The following is a 9,750-nucleotide window of genomic DNA, read 5'->3' as shown; positions in this document are numbered from 1 at the left end:
CAAAGTGTCGACCTTCATTGTCAAAGCCTTAAGTTGGGCAGCTATAGCAGTTGCTGCGTCCAACTCCAAAATTCCTGCAACTTTTTCCTGAGTCAACCTCTGGGTAGGATTCTGGTACTCATTAGCAGCCATCAGCTCAATAATTTTATAAGCTTCATAGTAGCTCTTAGCCCACAAGGCTCCTCCTGATGCTACATTAAGCATGGGCCTAGAAGTAGGACCCAATCCATTGTAGAAACAGTTGATAATCATCAAATCAGGCATGCCATGGTGTGGACAATTCCTTAGCATCTCCTTATATCGATCCCAAGCCTCACACAGAGATTCTCCAGTTTGCTGCGCGAACTGGGTAAGAGCATTCCTGATTGCTACAGTCTTCGCCATGGGAAAAAATTTAGTGAGAAACTTTTGAGCAAGATCTTCCCAAGTTGTGATGGACCCTGCCGGTAGAGAGTGTAACCAGCACTTAGCTTTGTCCCTCAAAAAGAATGGAAAGAGTCACAGCTTGATAGCATCTTCAGTCACACCATTGAACTTGAAAGTATCGCAGATCTTGATGAAATCCCTGATATGTATGTTGGGGTCTTCGATAGGAGAACCCCCAAATTGAATTGAGTTCTGTATCATCTGGATCGTGCTTGACTTTATCTCAAAAGTGTTAGCCGCAATGGCTGGTCTAATGATGCTAGACTGAATGTCATTAATTCTAGGCTTAGTGTTAGTCCCTAACAATACAACAAGAATTACAGAAGGGGGGGTTGAATGTAATTCTGGCTACTTTTAGAGATTAATGACAAATGGTCTTAACTTAATATTATATAAGTGTTTGATTTGCAAAGTGCGGAATGAAGAGTTAGATAAATCAAAATACAAGCAATAAAAACACAAGTCTTTAAAAAATTTCTGGTGGATTTGAATGTATCCACCATATATATATATATATATATATATATATATATATATATCAAGAGAACCCCTGTGAAGCTTGAATAGCTCACAGCTGCTTACAAATATGAACAACTAAACTTACAGAGAAATGCTACAGGATACAACTTACAATTGTTTCTCTGAGAATGTATTTGCTTAGTCTTGTTGTTGTTCTACTTGCTACTTTTGGTTTATATATCACCAAGATTACATAGTAATAAGACAAGATAATAAAACAAAACCTATCAAGTCTAATACCATGCTGCTTCACTACTCTATTTCAGCATCTTTGAATATCTTCATAATAACATGGAAATGGTAATGCTTCTTTGTTCTCAAAAACCCAGCTAAATAGGATGCCACATTCCTTTTGCAAACACTCGACGTATGTGACTGTGTTGTCACTGTCGACAGATGTTTGAATTGATCATCCGTCGGGTACATGATTATCATCCGTCAGGTTGCCTTGTTGATCATCCTTCGGGTAGCTTTGTTGATGACTTCATTTCATTTATACAGAATTACAAGACATCTTATATTTACAATTAATCAACCTATTCTGCATATCTAATTAAAGTCAACATGATTTATATGCTATTACGGAATCTATACAAAGGTGTTTGCAGAAATGTGCTATATGACTTATTGTTACATAAGCTACTCACTCAATGGATGTCAAATCATCATCCGTCGGGACTATATTGAGTCATCCATCGGGACTATATTTGATCATCCGTCGAGTGCTACATTTTTTACTAAGTTGAATCTACTAAGGTCTTTTGTTAATGTAATCATCAAGTTCACAACATATTTCCAACAATCTCCCCCATTTTATGTCTACTAGAATTGTAGCCATAAATTAAGAGAAACTTGATGATAACAAAACACTCTAAAAAATACAGATTTAAAAAGTACTGGATAAAACTAAGAAGTGTTGCAAGATTTACTGAAAAATTTACAAGATAAAGTGTACAAAGATTTGCTCACAATCATTTTCAAGGTGCACCTCTAGTCTGAGCAGATTGATCTATTTCCTTGATTATCTGGATTTCTTCCCAAGCCTCCTGTTGTTTTCTTCTATCTGATTTTGGAGCTGTTTGTGGAATTCAAGTTCATCAGATTCTGAAAGATCTAGCATTCCTTGCATTTCCAGAAGAGTCTTATTGCTAGAGATGATCAACTGGTCCTCTAATCTGAAGAATCTTCTAACTCCCTTATCATCCATGAATTCCATCAGCCAGTAGGGCCTTAGATGCACTCTACTTCCTTTGTAAGGGATAATTAAGGTCTTTGGGACTGCATCTTTGGCTCTAATACTCCTCAGTTCTTCAATCTTCTTTAGAACTAATCTTCTAGCTGTCACATTGAATCCAAAGTTCTTTTTGAAGGATGAATAAACTTTTATCAGTACAGATTGGCTCTCTTGATGAATCCTGTGAAGTGGCCATGGTATCTCTTTTCCTCCCTTGTACTTGAATACTAACCTTTCAGGTAGATTCCTGTAAGCATCAATCCCTCTAACTTCTTCAAGTTCATCTAGATAGAGGTTTAGATCAGAGAATTCCTTGATGTCACAAATGCACATGATATCTCCCTTGTTGACCTTGGTTTGAGCTTTGGTTAGGGACTTGGATCTGAGAGTTGAGGGCTTCACTTTCTTGACTGATCTGGTCTTTGTCTTCTTTGGCTTCATGAAATGAGGTAGATTGAGTTCAGGAATTGGTAGACTATCCCAGTCTATTTGCTCATACTTTGGAATGATAGGTTCACCATGGAAATTCTTGGATGGATCTATCTTGAATTCTTCATGTGCCACATAAGGCATTGATGTTTGAGTTGTTGTAGAAATAGACTCTTTGGGAAAGTATCCTTCCATCTCCTCATCACTGAAATCCAATTTTCTCTTGATTCTTTGCTTGTACCTTGGCTTCTTTGTCTGTGGAGGTTCATCTTGCACTACTTGATCTTGAGATTCAGCAATTACAGATGGTTATGCAGAAATTTGTTGTGTGGGTTTTACAGCTTGCAACTTGGCCAAGATAGCATCTTGCTCCTTCTTTTGTTTGAGCTTTTTAGTATCTAGAGCAACTTGCTTCTTTTCTTGCTTCAATCTTGCCTTTTCTTCTCTTTTTGCTTCAACAAAATGAGGGTGTCCAACCACCACACAAATTTCCTTACCATTTTTGAAAATCTTGGCAATTCTCCTTTTTAGAACTGAATCTGCAGGATCCTTGTAGAATGCTATTGACCTGGCCAACAGCTTCTTCTCATCAGGCTTTGGTATCTCATACACTGTGTCCAAAGGATTCTTTAGTGAAGATTTTGGGTAATTCACCTTTGGCTTCATGATTAGATATGCCTTTGGAGATTTGATGCAGGATGTCTGGCCTCTTTCCAGATAGTTCATGCTCATATCATTCACAGAAATTTTCCTGACTTGAGAGTGATGAATGGCTTATTTTCCTGGCTTCTTTGCTAGACCAAACTTCTTTTGAATATCCTCATCAATTTTCTCCCAGTTTATTGGGCTAAACTGCTTCTTCTCAGCTGCTCTCAAAGTGGCTACTACTTCATTAATTAGATCAATGCTATCTTTAGCTGGTGGCTTTGTGAAAGCAATTGTTGGCACAATTGCTTTACTCACTTGAATGTTGAGCACTTTTTGCTCCCCCTCACTCCTAGAACTCTCTTTCTCCCCCTTTTTGTTATCATCAAGCTGAGTAGAGGAGGAGGTCTGTGCAGCCACCAGTTTCTGAAGCAAGTCTATTTATTGAGCTTGGTGTAGATGGATTGTTGTAAGAGAAGCTTCCATAGCAATCATTCTTTTGTCCAAGGAATCCACCTTGGTTGCAAGATCAGAGTTTTTCCTCAGCTGTCTCTTGATGTCTATCATTGTTGTCTCTAGAAGTCTAGTTTCCAACTTGTCAGACATGTCTTTCTTGAGTTGATCAACTTTATTTTTGATGAGGGAGACATTTTGACTTTGTTGGTAGCCTAAGATTTGTTGTAATTACAGAGAAGCAAGGTGTGCTTGAAGAAGCTTCTTGGTGGTAGCATTTGTGGCTGATTGAAGTGCAGACTGTGTTTGGCTGATAAGTTGGATGAGAGTGGTCTTGAAATAGTGTTCATCACACTGCTTTGAAAATGCCCAAGATGGCATGCCTGATCTTGAACTAGGGCCTACTTCTCCCCCTATGTCCAATGGCTCTTTTTCAATATCTCCACCCTCACCTCCAAAGAATTCTTCTGAACCACCAGTCTCAAAATTAACATCACCAGCTGTTGAAGGCAAAGTTGTGATGGCATCCTTAGCTCTTTGCATGGACTTTGTGGTGTGCACTAAGTTTAGCATCCTTTCTGCATTATCATTGCCCTGTCCAGCTAGAAGTTGATATGCTGGAACAGGGTGAGTAAATGCCTCAGCATCCAAGGAGGTGGAATCTACAACATCTTGACTTTGCTAAAATAGTTCCTCCCTGTTAGCATCCTGGACATTCATTAACTCACTTACAATGACACTCACACTTATATCTCCAGTACCTGCATTTCTCTCATTATCTCTCTTTTCTTGTATCAAGGTTTCACCTTGGCTCCCCACCCTCACACCCTCACCTTCACCATCTAAGGTGGGACTCCTCCCACTCACTTTTGCCAGTCCTGGAGAAATGGACTGTATTGGATCACTCTTTTTCTCTCCTTTTTCCTGGGAGCAACCCAGACTCTCACTCAAGTCACTACTTTCCCTCAATCCTAATCGTGATTGCACAATTACTAAGTTATCTGCACTAGTAACTATAGTTGAACTTTGGAGTTGTGCAGAGCACCCGACGGATGAGAAATATCCATCGGTTTAGTAACTTGACTATCCGATGGATGACTGCTGTTAGGCACATCCGTCGGGATACAATCACTACTCGACGAATGAATAATGTCCATCGAGTGAGTAGAAATGAATGAGTTTGGAGTGGAGACTATTGTGAACTCTGTGCAGATTGATGAAAATTTTGGCACAGATGTCTCAACAGCCTCAGAAAGAAATGGCAAGTGAGCCAACAAATCATCTAGAAGATGATGCTCACTTGCATGGATTTTTGGCTTCTCCAACAGAGTTAAAGATGGAGAATATGGTTGTGATGTTTGAATCATGTCAACATCCAAAGAGTGTGTGGGAGAATTTGGTGTTTGAGGTGTTTCAATTTGTACAGATTTTGGCTGTGACTCCATATTTGTTGGAGCCACATAAATTTGACTTTGAGAAGGTGCAGTGAATGGGTTTTTAGCTTCAGTTTGCACTGTGTGTGTACCCTGTGCATCCCCAAGGGTTTTAGATTTCTTCTTTCTTATATAGGTTTGTGGTGAACTTGTGTCCCTACCCCTTTTATTTTTTGCTCCTGGTTGAGAGCTTGTTTCAATAGTTACATCCTTTTGGGAGGATGAAACTAGAATTGAGCTTTTATCCTTATTAACAACCACAATTTGTTGGGAAACTGTGGTGTGGCTTGGTTTGTGTAAACTATGCTCACCATCCTTATCCTTAGGGCTTCTTTGATTTTCACTCTATCTGTAACACCCCCAAATCCGGGGTCGGGGATCCGGGTTGTCACGAGTTCCATTTCCCTTAATAACACCCAATCTTAATAGATAATCAACTACTCTGTACTGTGACCCCACAATAAACACACACACCACAAGTTATAGTCTCAGAGATGAATATCCAAAAATAATCACAAGTCGTTTTATTCCACAATTATATGCCAATACACCTTAAAAGGGTTTCTGAATAAATTTATATTTCTTTGCCATTATTACAATTGATAAAGATACATAAGTCTGGTACATCAAAAGTTGAAAGCCTAGCCTATTGGTAATTCCTACCTCAGCTACAGCGACATCAACGCCTATAGGAAACTGCGCAACGTTTCCTAATCGCTTGCGAATCGGGAGCTTGGTCCTATTCATCTTTTCTATCTGTTGTTGTGTGATGAAAGAAGAAAGCAAGGGTGAGCAGCAAGCCCACCAAAATAATATGTATAATGATTAACAATATATGAGCCTTCTCATAGTACTCATGAAAGTCTTGGTCAAAAGAAATGAACCAAGTTTAATATCTTAATGCGATGAAGTCACAAAATATTCAGTATATACATATATACTTTTCAAAATCTTGGAAGTCCTCTTCCATGCATAATATACACAGAGTTCCAGTTTATAACTGTATACAACTATCGTTGCAAGGTGATCTCATATATCTAACCTTGTCTCAACGTTTTTCTGAAAATCTTTGTCATTCATAAGACAATCATTAACTAGATATAAGTTTAAAAGATGAAGTTACAAGATACTCCAATATGCTTATATATTTTCCGAATACTACTTGAACTACCACCGTTTAAGTTATAATGAGCTTTCAACAGTTCATCACATAGATGAGACTACAAGACAAGATTTGAATAGATTAATCTTTGAAGTATTATTGAAGGAAATGAAGTTATGATATACTTCATTAAGTTCTGATATATATATATATATATATCCACATATACATCTTCTTTATACATTTCCTGAAAACCTCTTTCATGAAAAGTATGGACAGAGTTTGTAACATCCAATAAATTTTTGGAAGAAAAAAGAATTGTGGCATAAACCCGATATCTTGCTGATCAGGCAAAGATACCAATAAGTAACCTTTTCTACTAGTAGATGGACGAATTCCCCACTGATCATCACCCTGGTCACAATAGGACCTTATGCTGGACTGCCACTCAGCCACTTATGCATTTGATGGACTCCCACTGAGCCACTTACACTATCATGGACGCCCACTGAGCCCATGTTGCTTATGCCGACTCGATAGATGGACTTACTTCCTGAATGTTGGGTAAGTAATCAATTCATTTACCAAAACAGCAACCTCGTTGCGAATATAAAATACACCACAGAGCCGGATCCCTCAGGTTTTGAGCGAGTATTTAAATCCCCTTTAAAAGGAAGATCTTAAATATAAAAATGAGTTTTGGGATCCGCTCTAACTTTTAAAAATCATTTTGAAGACTCGAAAACATTTTTAAGAATGTTTGGAGTAATGCTGATTTAATAAAATAAATCAGTCCCAATATATTTAGAAAATATCTTAATATTATTATTTAAATAATATTCCCATAAAGAATAATCTTTATACAAATAATTGAGGTAGAAGTTGTAAAACTTATACTTGAAATGAGTATTAAATAACCAAAGATATACTTATACGAAAGTACTATCTTTATTTGAATAATCAAAAATAAGTTTAATTATCGACACCTTATTCTTTAATAAAATAAAGGATATATCTCAGCAATTAATCGGAGTCATAGATCCTCAAATGAATATTCAAATAATATCCATTAAATAATATAAACTGAGTCATAAGCCCTCGAATGAATATTCAAAATAATATTCATTTAATAAAATAAAAGGAGTCATAAGCCCTCGAATGAATATTCGAAATAATATTCATTTAATAAAATAAAAGGAGTCATAAGCCCTCGAATGAATATTCGTAATAACATTCATTAAATAAAATAAAAGTTATCGAATAAACCTTATTCGATTAATAGTTTTGAAATATATAAATATATATAAATATATTTAAATATATATATATAATATACTCGGGAACATCGACTCCCGGTTTTAGAAAATGTTCACCTTTGGGTCCCCTATACTAAGGGTGTACACAACTACTGCTTATCTCTAGCATAGGTATTATGCAACTAATAAGCATTTGAACCAACAGATATATAAATCAAGAATACGGAACAGGCATGCATATATACCATATCACATGCTACAATATATCGCAAGAATTTTCTAATAACAAATATGCATTTATCACAAGATCATGCATATACACATATACATCACAACAACAGTATAACGGGTAGAAAACTTGCCTGAGTGCTCCCGGATAGACTTAAGCTTAGAGTGGGTCCGATAACCTATGAATAACAACATAAGTCGGAATTTGACCCCGGTCGCTTAAGAAACTAGACTTTAACCATTTAGAGTCCTAATGTTCGCTTTCGCGCTTAACGATTCATTTAAGTCACTCGAGTACCCTTGGCTCCACCATTTTTAATAAATTAATCATTACGAGTTTTAAGGCGATTCTTTCGCAAGTATCTTACCAACTGCCTATTACACCTTACATAAATGTTTCATACTTCAATTAGTCCTTTAAGGTCTTTAACCTATGTTTCAAAGTAAGGCGAGGGGTAATGATTCGTTCGCGAAACGTCGTTACTTAAAACGGCCGTTTCTCCTAAACCGTACATCGGAATCAAACGAACCACATATCAAAACGAAGCTCGTAACATGAACTATCTAAACATGGCAATGGTCAAAACCTATCAGGGAGTTCTCGGGTCCTAATGTTATGAACAAAAGCAGTCTAAAGTAAATCGGACATTACGACGGCTATGTTTACGCGATTTTCCAATTTTATACCATTCCAATTCAACCACCAATCAATCCAAATCCATCCATACAACCAAAATCCATCCTCACTAAATTATAAAAGCCCCAATCAACTCAACATTAACAATTTATACTTATTCTTAAACTTGAATTTAAACTATACTTAAGTCCTTTAACCAAACCATAAGATTTCAACATTCAATTCACTACCATTCCAACCCAAACTCTAAACCAACAAGCATCAAGCTACTCTTTACCATAACTATCAAAATCATCCTAATATACAAAGTAAATCTAGGGTTTGGAGATGTTATACCTTCCTTGAAGTGGTTGGAGTAGCTAGGAAGCCTTAAGAAGCCTTGAGATGTCTTAGAGATGCTTGGATCTTAAAGGAAAAACAAGAAAAATCAAGTTAAAAACCTTGAATTCACTATTCATTGTCTTCTTCATTGATTTCTTGGAGAAGATTGAGAATGAATTGGAGGCTTAAACTCATAGGATAGCCATATCTATGCATAAGGAGTACTAGATAATTAACTTACCAATTAAGGAAGCTTGGAACTTGAATTTTTGAAAATTTCTCTTCTTGAAATGGAAAAAGCCGAGCGCAATGTGGGAGAAATGAAATGATTTTATGTTTTTGAATTGTTTAGCTTAGCTTGGTTGTTTTTGTTTTGTTTTTTGGTTAATTACCTTTCTAACCTTGACTTTGTGTGGTTTTAAATCAACCACATCTCCTTCCCCTTATGTCATGCTTATGATGTCATCATCCCTTACTTGCCCTCTTCTTATTGGTTGGATGACCTCATCATCCCTAACCTCCTTGATTAACTTCCTAATTGTTTGCCTAATGACCACTGATCTGTTATACGGTTCGCTTAACTTTCGTTCTCGTTTCTCGTTTGAGGGATCGTACCCGGGATCTTATTACTTGGGTTTCCTTAACCTTTCTCAATACATTATAATCCTTTTATGATCCTCTCTTAAAATCCTTTAATTTAAATCCTTTTTATCCTATTACCTTATACTCAATTCTTTCCGTATCTAGTGGATTTCTGGGAAAAATCAAAGTGTTCGGAATTGGATTCTGACAATCTTTACATACACTTATATACCATATAAAGTACTAATAAAATCTCAGAATATCCATATAAAAACCCCTACATAGTGTGACATGAAAAGTTTTCTTGTTCAGCAAAAACACTATTCATAAGGGTTACAAAAAGTTCAAAATTTGGGGTTATTACAGTCTCCCCTCCTTAAAAGGATTCCGTCCCGTAATCAGATAGAAAATGAGTAGGGATACTTTCTTAGCATTGTACTTTCTAACTTTTACGTAATTTTCCCACATTGTGGTTCTACCATCAA

The 9,750-nt window shown here is 36.7% G+C and overlaps 1 non-coding gene across 1 annotated transcript; it reads left to right on the top strand.

Annotated features, from left to right (window-relative positions):
* The first annotated feature begins 262 nt into the window (after positions 1 to 262).
* On the top strand, positions 263 to 369 carry LOC141716343 (small nucleolar RNA R71). Its single transcript, XR_012573055.1, has one exon. It is a non-coding gene; the product is annotated as a small nucleolar RNA R71 (small nucleolar RNA).
* The last annotated feature ends 9,381 nt before the right edge of the window (positions 370 to 9,750 follow it).

Source organism: Apium graveolens, chromosome 3, assembly GCF_009905375.1.
Source record: "Apium graveolens cultivar Ventura chromosome 3, ASM990537v1, whole genome shotgun sequence".
NCBI classification, from domain to species: domain Eukaryota; kingdom Viridiplantae; phylum Streptophyta; class Magnoliopsida; order Apiales; family Apiaceae; genus Apium; species Apium graveolens.
Note: the sequence above shows the minus strand (reverse complement) of the source record. Positions and strands in the feature narration are given on the sequence as shown.